The sequence below is a fragment of the Mustela erminea genome, chromosome 17, assembly GCF_009829155.1.
Source record: "Mustela erminea isolate mMusErm1 chromosome 17, mMusErm1.Pri, whole genome shotgun sequence".
NCBI lineage: Eukaryota > Metazoa > Chordata > Mammalia > Carnivora > Mustelidae > Mustela > Mustela erminea.
The window spans coordinates 9,066,222-9,078,342 of NC_045630.1; the positions used below are offsets into that span (position 1 = coordinate 9,066,222).

The 12,121-nt window shown below is 41.5% G+C and overlaps 1 long non-coding RNA gene across 1 annotated transcript; it reads right to left on the bottom strand.

Moving 5' to 3' along the window:
- Positions 1-629: 629 nt before the first annotated feature.
- LOC116576423 lies at positions 630-4,747 on the bottom strand. Its single transcript, XR_004280149.1, has 3 exons — positions 4,203-4,747; positions 2,085-2,645; positions 630-1,551 (listed from the first exon to the last, which is right to left on the bottom strand). It is a non-coding gene; the product is annotated as an uncharacterized LOC116576423 (long non-coding RNA).
- Positions 4,748-12,121: the final 7,374 nt, after the last annotated feature.

Genomic DNA, 12,121 nt, shown 5'->3' on the forward strand with positions numbered 1-12,121 from the left:
GGCAATAGTACTGGTGGAGTCATGGCCCCTCGGGGCATTTTTGTCATCTTGTATAGCATTTTCCTAAATATCGATCCCTTAGCTGCTGTCATGCTTGTAATTTTAAAGAATTGGAGTATCCTAATGCACTTAATAGTGAGGCAGCTACTTGTTAGGATTTGTTGGTCTTCCAAAATTGAAAATGTGGGCTGTGAGATTGAGGAAGTAGTAGAAAAATATTCAAGAAACTGAAGAGCACTGAGGTATCCTGTTTACTGCAAGTGGCTAGGAGATCAGTGGACAGTATGTTCTCCACGTTGACTTACTCATTCCAGAGAAACAACTAACAGGGAGGCTGAGTGTCGTGAGAGCAAATTTCAAAGTCATTTGGATATTTTGAGCCACCCCATCACTGGAACCTTGAAATGGGTGGTTTTCTATCCCTTACCTGCAGATCTGAATGTTCTTGTGGTCACCGTGTCAGGTGATGAAAAGTACTTTCCACACTGGATGCACACCTGACACTTGTATCACTCAATTCTGTGAGACCATGGAGTTTCTGGATTCTTCCAAGTTATTCAAATGACTCACATCCATGAAGGCGGTAAATATGTTGGGCAAGAACACCATCAGAAACATCTTTGTCAGCAGGGAGCAGAAGTTTTATTAATTAAAATGTTCTGAGAAGGTACAGGGTGCACTCCCGACGAGTCATCACACTATTTTAATCCTAATTAAGGATGTTCCCTCTTGGCATCTTGGAACGTAGAGAATTAGAATTTTAAAAGTCTGTGGCATTTCTGGAAGTTGGGTCAGCAGACTCAGACCGATCCCTTATGTCAGGAACTGGGGATAGTTTGAGAGAGGGTTACCATTTTAGGCAATCAATATTTATCTAGTCTCCTCTCCATGTTCAGAGAAAGTTATGGAAAGGCAAGGGATGAAAAGATCAGAAAAAGCTAAATTTTGGGTGTTGGAGCTAAGGAATTGGGACAGTGAGAAACAATCACTTACCCTATAAGGCAAAAGTGTGATTGAGCGGAGGATATTCGAGCTGTATGGGAATATTGGCTTACTTAGGACTGGTGAGACTAGAGCCTCAGCATACACATCCTTGTCTGGGAAGAAATGATGTCACCAGCATTTTTAGCCTAAAACCTAAACAAAGTCATTTGCATATGGTAATCTGATAGTTCTCTGTGGAAGCTCAGTGCTTCTGTGTAGATTTTGAAACCTCATAATGCTGTTGAGACATTTCCTCACTGGACCTCATCATGTGTGTAGACTGAGTACAGATCTTTGGGCGTGATCACAAGCCATTTTATTTGCTATCAAGAACTCTATTATTAATGCTTTGAAGGACCAGTGAATACTTGCGACTTTCGTCATTGGGAAGCAGTGGTTAAGCGATCCAAGCTGGATAAACAGGAGGTAGATGCTGTCCTCTGGACCTCACATTCCTGGAAGAGCAGTGGTTTTCAAAGGCCAGACTCTGAGCTCATCCTCCATCTCCAAGAACAATCGGAGAGGAAAGAATCTGGTTTAATGTTTGGAGATTCAGTGTTAGGGCTCCTTAAAAAGAAAGAAAAAAGAAAAGAAGAAAGAAAAAAAAAGAGCTTTCCCAAGTGAGAAAAGAAAAGAGAAAAACACTATATTTTTTGCATTGCAGTGGTGTCGAATATTGAAGTTGTGAGGATGAAAATACCTTTTTTTTTTTTTTTCAACCTTAAAGATGAGAGCGCATTCTTACCCCAAGAATGGTTTGTGTTGGCACGGGTAGAATTGACATTTGAGAGAGGAGAGAGCTGGCTTCTGGCCGGAGGGCAAAGCTCCTGACCTTGCTTCGTTCTACCGGGAGGCGGTCAGGGCCATCGGCACGGCCCTACAGCCTGCGTGCACCCTTGGTTAATACTCTGCAGAGCAGAACCCAGAAAACAGGAGAGTGGCCCTCATCAACCCGCATGTGTGACTCTGCCGATTAAAAGACCAATAAACAGGCGGCTTAATAGAACATTATGCCATAGATTACTCTAATCGGCTCGACATATTGATTGTTGAGCATTTCCCATTTGTTTATCAGAACAAAGTTACTCTTTTTTAATTACCTTGCCAATTTATTGTTGTGTTTGGGGGCTTCTGCAATGTTTTCTTCGATAGAGTTTCACGTTGCAGGCAACGGCCTACCACAATTAGCGCTGTGTTGGTGGGAGAGAAGGCTTTCGTCCGGTCAAGATGACATGGACCAACTTCACGCTGTTCAAGAAAGTTGGGGTGGCCAAAAAGATGGGTAGGGAGACGTCAAAGTGTTGCAATGGGGATTTTTGCCTGGATTCAATCTAAATACATCTCAAAAAATTGTAAAATAGAATCTACCAGCTAAAACTAATGAGCACAAAACTGCATTGATTTGGCCCAGGGTGGACAAATAGAACATCTGGCATATTTGGCACCAATGACACAGCTGGCATTGTTGGAAACGTTTCTGCAGAAGGTACAGATGCAGAAATGGGAGAATTGGTACAAACAGTGCAGATGGAACAGTTGGAACAGATGACAGTGGGCAGAGCTGGCAATGCTGGCACAGGTGTCGTAACCTCAGCAGCTGGCACAAGTTGTGACAATCCTGGGATTTCTTAGTACAAGGCACATGTTCATTTTGGCTTTGGCTGCAAAGAGATAAGAGCATTTTATAATTAGTAAATGTGCCATTTAAAAAAGAACTTTTTTTTCCCCCTCCATCCTTAAGGACATCTACCTCCAACTGTTAAAGCTTGGAATATAGAGCATTTTTGCAAATTAGAATTTCCCCGAGAAAGCCATAATTGATAAATACAGATTTCATAGAAGAGGCAATTAGATATTTTTGTTCCGACAGAGGGAAAATTCATGAATGGAATTTCTTCACAGGAGTTTTGCGAGAAACAAAGGTCAGACTTTGGGAGCTACGAGTACACTTTGGATTTAAGCCGAAGTTTGTCATCAAATTAGCTGCTGTGTGTTTCTGAAATGTAGGGACCGTTCCCCAGTTATAGGAAATTTCCTGTAGAATCACGCTTGAAGACATGGTACGGAATTGGAAACCGGTCTACAGAACAGGTTGGGAAAACAGAAAAAAAAAAAAAAATGCTGGAATACATAATATGGAGAAATCATGAATTGCCACTTTCAAATACCAATGGGACTTGGCTCTAATTTCATTTAAAATGCTATAATTTGGGCTTGAATTAAAAATACAATATAATATAATCTTCTGGGCAATGACATTTAATACCAGATGAAAAGTTGAGAGAACAAAGCAACTTGTTTGTCAGTGGCTAGAAATATCACGTTGTCTTCTTATATTTTTGTTGTAACAAAAGCTTTTCCATATTATGGAAAAGCCAAAAAGTCTTATTTAATTATGAAATAATAAAAACATAACAAAGAATTAGATAGTGGATCCTTAAATTTATATGAATATTCTTTTGAACATACTTGGTGCTCCATACATTCCCGATGAGGAAACAAACAGAGAGGTCTAAGAAATACCAATATTCAGAATTTTAAAAATCACTAATCACCCTCTGTATTAATGACATATCTTCCATTAGAAAGAAACAAAGTGAGCCAGGTCTCAGTCCTCCTTAAAGCCTCAAACTCAACACATACCCGTTAGCCAACTTCCTCCCCCCCCAGGGAAATCAGGTGCAAAAGAGGAGTTGGATGTTATGTACTCCGTGTCCTCAAGTAAACCCAACATTCTTCAGGTTTTCCAGTTTATACTGAATTAAAACCAACATAATAAATCATCATCTCATCGTCGTCAATGTAACACCATGAATGTTTTGGGTTTCGAGACTTTCGGGAAACAACTACAGTAAGAGTGAATTATTTCAAACTAGATATCAAGTTCTTGACCATGAAAAACATACTGTCTTTGTTTCCAGATGACCCTTGCATATTGTTACCTAATTAAAAAAAAAATACCCCACAGCTGTTGAGAGTCATTTAAGCATATTTGATTTCAATTTCTCCATTCTCTCTACTTGGTTCTAACCTCATGTTGAACCCAACTACACTATGCTTATTATTCCAAACTTTAATTCAATCCCTTAACATTAGTTCATTTCTTGACTGAGATGACAAAAAGATGTTTCTGCTTCAAACAGATAAAATACCTTAATTTGTTAACTGCACTTTGGTGACGGAGAGCAACGAAGGGAGGAAGGGGTAAGAGTGCTTACTGTTCTCTCCGGGCACAGAGACGATGACGGATGAATCACGGGCCGAACAGGCTGGAAAAGTCCATCTTTTACCTCCTCACCTGGTTTGAAACCCTGCTTCGTGGCTGAGCCTCAGATGAACTTGGCTTCTAGTCAGAAAACGCCGTATGAAAAACGATCAGTTCAGGAGGGGAACACATAGGGGCAGTTCCAGGTTCTGGCGTCCGTCGGGTCGGCAGGCGTGTTCCTGAAGGAAGAGGATGTGGGTGAGTCATTCCACTGAGCCTCTGCCTTCTTCAGGAATTAAATGAAAATCAAACATGAAAGACGCAATCTGTTGCAGCAATGTGGTTCCTTCATCATTGTCCTCGCCACTGTGTCTTTCTAAGCACGTTGAACTTTCCGATGTATTGGCGTCTCATCTTATGTAAATATCCTTTTCCTTCTCTTAGCTCCAAGACATGGGGATGTGCTTTCATTCTACCCTTCAAAGAGCTGCTCCCCGGTGTGCACCTCCACCATCCCCGGGGCAGCTTCTTCTCTCTGCCCATGGCAACCCGGGATGCCGTTTTTGCCTAGATTTATGTTAGAGAGGTGATAAACAAAACCCAAGCATATCCATTTAAGACAAAGCCACTTAGAAACCTGAACAAAAATCCAAGGGAAATTTACATGTTAATTTCAGGCACTGAGGCAGTGTTATATTCAGACGTGATCTCCTTCTACCTTCCCTGCATTGTCCTGACGGTCCCTAAGTACATGCCAGCCCCAGCTCCTCCCTGGGGGCATGAGTGTCCACTCCCACCCCTAGTGGGGCACCAGCCTTGATGGGGGAAGACAGAGCTTCCCCACCCCAGGCCCGCTGCAGAAGGCTGTGCTTGATTGATTGTCGAGAAGCAGCAGCCCACTGTGAAGTGACCCATTCTTGTTAGTCTGTTGGAAGTGGGGAAGGAGGGTAGGAGAGACAGTTAAGAATCAGGTGGGGTGTTTGTTTTTTTTCTTTTGGAAACCGGAGTAGTCTGTATCGATGTTAGTGGGTTATTGTTGGTGACTCGTCCTATAGAACCTACCAGATTTAAGCCGTGGTCGATTCCCCCAAACTATTATGCTGATAACTCTCATTGTGATACACGAATAAACAACTAATTGAAATTTAGATACATTTACTCATGCTTGAAATACATTTTAGTATAAGAAAATTTAAAACTTACAAAATAAGTAGGTAAAATAGGATAACGAACTCTCAGGTGTCCTAGACTTAACGATTATTACTATTTTTGCCAATTTTGTTTCTTCTTCCCTGGCATCTGCTCACACTTTCCCCCTCCTTTTCCTGGAGTATTTTCAAGCAAATTCAGATTGTCATTTCACCCAGAAATACTTTGCTAATATTCATCCCTAAGAGACAAGGGCGACTTTTGGAAACCCAGTGACCAAAAATAACAATATTTCTCCTGATACCCTTTCACCCGTCCCCTGCTTAGCTCAGAGGTGTGTTTATACTGTTAGCTTGTTCGAAGGAGGTCCCAGAGTCCCGATTATGTCTCTTATGTTTATTTTAATCCCTCCCTTTTCATTTCCTTGATAGTCGGATAAACCAGCCTATTTGTTCTCAGGATGTCCTACACTCTGAATTTGATTAGTTACTTTCCTAGAAAGACATTTAACTTGGCTCTCTGTCCCTGTGTTTCCTGTACATGGCTATTTGGTGCTGTGGGCTTGATCAGCTTCAAGGTCAAGCCCTGGGCAGGAAGGCTTCATCGTTGGTGCTGGGTCACTACTTCCTGTTGCATCCTGGAGCATACAGTATCGTCGTCCACTTTTAGTGATGCTAAGTCTGGTCCATGAGCACAGGTGCCTATAGTCTTGACATTATATAAGACTATATTCACTAATTCTCCAGCTTCTTTTCATGTATGGATGTCTCAGTGTCTTTGTGTCATCACCAGGGTGTCCTTCAACTGTTAACAAAAAATCTTCGGTATTAATTTTATTAGAGTACTGCCGATGAACAACATCAAGTTTCCACGCACATGCACACACACGCACATGCACACACCTGGCACTTTTCCATAGCATACGTATACATTGTGGGAGTTTAAATAGAAATTATAACATGCTGTGTGTGTCCAAATGCACAGGCCGTTTGCAGGTTGACCAATGAATAACAGTAGATCAGTTCACCGATCAGTTAGCATTTGTAGTAATTAGAGTAATTATTTGTAATTAGAGTAAATATTTGTAGTCTGGTTAATTTCAGCCATATTTGCAACCAACGTGGGTCAACTGTTCATTGGTATGTAACCAGTCTAGTGGTTTCAGGAATGCTGATGGCTAAATGAATATAACCATTCTTATTCCGTTCAATTTTTCATTATTTGGAAATTCATCATTGTGATCGTCAAATATTAGATGATCTCAATGTGGTATGATTTGTTTTTTATTGCAGATCATTGATAAAGAATAAACGGAAATATAGCAAAATATGTGGGGACTCATAATTCCAAAATATAAACATTCAGATCAAAAGCTTATGATAAACCTCTACTAAATTTGATTGTTTCAAATAGATCATTACAGAATACAGTTAGAAGTATATGCAATTACACATTTAATAGACATTTCAAGTGTTTTAAGGGTTTTCATTCCTGTGTTTCCTGATCTGCTTGAAAACAGAAGTGTTCATGTCACCGGCCTGGGATTAATGAATATAAAATTCTGTGCTTTTCCAGGTGTGATTCATACACACTCTAGGTAGAAATGAAACATTTCAAGTTTTTCTGAAACCTTAATTATGAAAAATGCCCTATTTCCGTGTGAAGTTTAAGGTTCATTTGATCATGGGCTACCACCCTGTGGGAGAGGGCATTTGAGCAGATGAGAGAACTGAGCTTAGGGGAGGTCATGCGTAGTTAGCAAGACCACAGCAGCTATAAAGGACAAAGACTTCCATCAGGATCACGGCGAAATCCAGTTTGAACCTCCTGCATCCTGCTCTAGAAAGATAGTATTGAACGTATTGCTACCCATGGCGCTTCAGTTATTTTGAAGCATAGGCCTGTCCCAAGTGCCAAGGAAGCTGCCAGTTAGAATGTGCTCTGCCTGCTTCTGGGTTGCACTGAGCTCTGGTCAAAAGCCTTCCGGAGCCCAGTTCTGTTTACCTGGCAGAGGACGTTCGATTGCCTCCGCGATTCTCTCCCCCACATCTCTCGGCAAAAAAACCTCTTCCTCCTCTTAATGCTCACAGGGAATCTGGACTTATATGTGGTTCCCCTCTTCCTTTACTTTCTTTTATGAAAACAGGAAAAAGTTGGAGGAAAATAAAGGCTTCTATAAAATATTCATAAGAGCCTTGTTTTCTCGATCTAAGATTTTTTCCCCCTCAAATTTGAAAACGTTTTCCCTGTCAAACCCCCTTGGTCTGGGTCCCCTCTCCTTCCTGATAAATGCCCAATCTGTGTTGGGAGGAATTTCTTCATTAAGCTCCACTAGTTTTCAACGTGGCTTCTGCCGTTGACCCAGTTTTTGAGAAGAATTGCCTTTCTTGTTCTCCGGCTCTCATATTAGAAAAAAAATTGGATTAGAAATGATCCTAATTAAATACATGCTTAAATAGAGATACATATTGCTTTTCCTAGGATGTTTTTCTAATCGTCTAGTAAGACTGTGACCATTAAAATTTCTTTGACGATTTTATTTATTAGAAAGAGAGGGAGCACACGTGGGCTCATGCATGGATGGACAGGGGGAGGCGCAGAGAATCCCAGGCGGATTCCCAGGCAGACTCCACGCTGAGTGTGGAGACCACGCAGGGCTCGCTCAACCTGACATCATGACCTGAGTGGAAATCAAGAGCCAGTGGTTTAGGCTCCGGAAGCACCCAGGTGCTCCATGACCATTAAAATTGAGAAATACAATGTTTTCTCCCTGATTAGGGCCCCATCTTTCGGTCTTTTCACTGGATACAGAGAAAAGCATACAGTACTTTTGAGACAATTGCTTAAGTGAATTTAGGGAAAGATCAAGAACTTGAAATTCTTGAACCCAAAGGGGACACACAATGAGACATGTCTTCAGAGTTCCGTGGTTTGTAGTCACTATCGTCAGGATCTCGTGGGTCATTGTATTCACTTTAAAAAACAGATTGAAATATACTTCAATTATAACCCAAAATAGAAAGACATAAGGATAACCTTGAGAGTAATTGTTTTAATATCACAACAGGATTCTAAGACCCTCTTGGAGTCTTTAAGAACAAGAACAAAAAGCAATAGTTGATCTTTGATTTCTGGGAGGTTGGGTGCTGGACTGGAGGCTTGCTGGAAAACCAGCATTTTCACCTACTTGAACCCAGAATTCTCTTTGCCTTGTAGAAGCCCCTTGTTCAGCAGGGCAGGGCTGAGATCTTTTTTTTTTTTTTTTTTTTTAATCATCTGACGCTAAACTTGGGCCGTTTCTTCTTTCCTCTTCCTCTCCCACCCCCATCTTCATAATGACAGACTGCATTCAGTAATTGCTGTCTTTTGTAATTGTTCTATCTCCAAATTGGCTGATTAGGGGAGAGACCCAGCTGTCCATCAAAATGGTGTAAAGTGGCTGAAACAGCCATCCCCTGAGCTGGAGAAAGTTAATTGCACTTTCTGAGGCTGTCCCAGTAGGAGAGGTGCCGAGAAGAGCCCTGGGAATCCCTGTTAGTGCTATTTTTTTTTTCCCTTTCTGAACGTGTCCATTTGTAACCTGGAAAAAAATGTAGTAAACAGCATGTTAATTAGATTTACAGATGAAATTAAATCAAGAAGAGTTGGAAACACACCAGTGAATAAAGAAAAATGCTACAAGGGGTTTCTGAGGTTAAAAATACGGACAGGATCAAACAGAATGGGAATGAAGGCAGACAGGTGTAACCCCAGCGCTTGGGAGGGGGAGAAAAAAAAACAAAACAACAAGCTATAAAAGTAAGCAGCAAGAGGGAAACATCCAGAAAGCAGTAATGCCAGAGAGACCTAGGGAGAGTGGACAACAAATTAGACATGTTTGCAATATGCCATGGAAGCTAATGTGATTTGGGGCTGTATGTGTAGAGACATCACATCATGAGGGAGAAGTGGAGTAATTTAGTGCATTTGGCAGAAACACACCTGGAATATTGTGTTCAGGTCCGCGTGTCTGGGGAGCACACAGATATAGAAGGCCAGAGAGAAATCCGCGTAAAGTAACAAAAGTGAGGAACAGGTGATGGGCTGATTTTTAGGATAATGGATGGTGTGATTTAGCTTAAAAGACTCACAAGAATGGAGCACTGAAATTTCAGGGTGTTTTCTTGATCTTTTACCCATGAGTCAGGAATTATTCAAACATAATTGGCATAGAAGTGTATACCCTCGTTGAACAGGACTGAAACAGACAAGAAGGAAAACCGGAAAACTTGTGAAGAGAAACTATGAGATTCTCTCTTTGGGGAGTCAGAGGAGGGCCAGGCTGGAAAAATATGAGTTTACATTGTTATCATACTTTTCATTCCAAAGCCACTCGGTTTACCCTGGCCGTGACCCTTCAACACTGAAGAATTCAGTGGAAATGCTCATCTTTCAGGACCCGAGAAACCTCGCCAGATGCCCGTTCCTCCGCAAAGTTCCACCCAGAGGTGCCCATTTAAAAATTTCCCCGTCTAAGGGCTTGTGGCACATGACTTATTTTTCCCGTCCTTTTGGATGTTTCTGATAGCCGCAAAGGCGGTGACCAGAAGCGACGACTGATCCGCCATGTTCTCTCTGTGTGTGGCTGGAGGCTGTCATTTAATCTGAGGGTTGGCTTCTGATGGCGAAGGAAAGATGAATCTAATTTTAAGAAAATCTCAAAATGATAGCTGGAGGAACAGCATTTTGTACTAGCTAATGAGGCTAATTTGTTCTTAAAATACAAGTTGCTGTGTTTCCTAAATTAAAATTCCCTTCTGATGTAAATACAGAAGATATAAATATGGAGAAGAGATGTATGCTGTATTTTTTTTTATTCTGCAATTTGGAACCCATGCTAAAAGGATCTGTCAGAAAAGTGATTTTATTCTCTGAGTTCAGGGAGACCTTTACTTCCTGGCTTTCAGTACATGGAGTGACAATATTAGCACGAGTTTTTACAAGAAAGAGAAGGTGGGATGATTTCTTCCTGGCTCAAGATTGTAAAACGCATTGTCCTAGAGATTATTTCCTAAATCGATGTGATTCTCAACTTCCTCATCTGGAAAATGAACATGGGGGAGTGCGCTGCTTTCAAAGTAATTAAATAGTCCACTGACAAATGCTTTATTAACATTTAGGTATTTAATTAAATCTGCCAGAGAGAAAGTTCTTATTCCTAAATCAAGAGGTTTCTCTGCTTTCTGTTCACTGTGGTGGGGAAAGTAATTCTCGGTGGTCTTGCTCTCAGAGATTGTCTTACTCTTCTCATTTTGAATGATACAAAGAACAGAGCAGAGTCTTGGGATAAGTTCAAGCAAACAATAAAATGAAAGACCTTAAAAATAAATGGTATTAATTTTCCAAAGACGGTGTGATCAGCTATTTTTTTTTAAGATTTTATTTATTTATTTGGCAGAGAGAGATCATAAGTAGGCAGAGAGGCAGGCAGAGAGAGAGAGGAGGAAGCAGGCTCCCATGTGGAGCAGAGAGTCCGAGGCGGGGCTGGATCCCAGGACCCTGGGATCATGACCTGAGCTGAAGGCAGAGGCTTTAACCCACTGAGCCACCCAGGCACCCCTGTGATCAGTTACTTAAAGTGGTAGTCTAGACCATATTCTAGAAGAAATAGATATTCTCTTAATGGGGCAAGAGCATTTAATGCACAAACTACCACATTATTCAGGGCAAGTATCTATAAAATGTCTTTTCATATCTGGTTTGTCTAAAGGGTGTATTCTACCCTTTCACTCTAGATTTTGCTTCTGAACACAGGACTCTGATTTTTTTTTTTTCATGTAAAAGAGAAATGAGCTTCCCCAGCGTTGTCTCATTTTAAGTTCATATCTAGGAACTGGGAAAAGTTATGTTATTTATATGAATTAATCGACAAATTATATCCGGGATTTTGGATACATCTCCAACAGGTAAACTTTGCCCTTTCTGACACCTGTAATTCACTTTAAAGCAATTAAAACTGTTATTCAAAGGAGCTTAAATTGCTCGTCACCAACCCATCTATGTCTTCGTAAGAGACCATAGGAGAGCTACCTCAGCTTTAAAACTCTGAGCGCTCAGACTAAAGCTTCCGTTTCTCTCTCTTTCCATGCGGATTTGGCAGGGTTTCTCTAAAACTTGCTCCTTCCTCTGCATTTTCTTCTTCATCGCAGTGCTGTCCGAACATGTGTGTATAGCAAATGGTTATTAAAGTTGGAAGGAGAGTCTGCCAGATCAAAGAGAGGAAAGATCCCTGTGTGGAGCCTGGATGTTTGGATGCGAGTCGCTAACACACTAGACGAGTTTTCACCATCCAGTGAGACATCCAGTGCAAACTTGTTCTCGTGGTCCCAAGGCCCCACCTGATCCTGCTGCTCTCCAGCCTCCCACTGTGCCACTCCCCTAGCTTGGGCCACGGGGTCTTTTCTACCCCTGGGCCTTTGCACTTGTGGTTCGTTCCAGCAGAAGGCTCTTCCCCTGACTCTGTGTGTCTGGCTTTCTCCTCTTTTGGATCTCAACCGAAATGTCGCTGCTTTTGAAGGACTCTGGTGCTGCTACCTTTTCTGTAACTTAGTCTCTATCGTATCACTCTGTTGTCTCTGCCCGCCCACTCCCTCTTCCTCTCCCTCTTTCTCCTTTTCCTCCCAATACGTAATACAAATTGTCCCGCCTTCTTGCCAGTGTATTGACTGTTTCCTTCCCTAAAATATCTGTTCTAGAGAGCCGAAGACTCACCTGCTTGCTCTTTGCATTTTCGTCAGTGCCGAC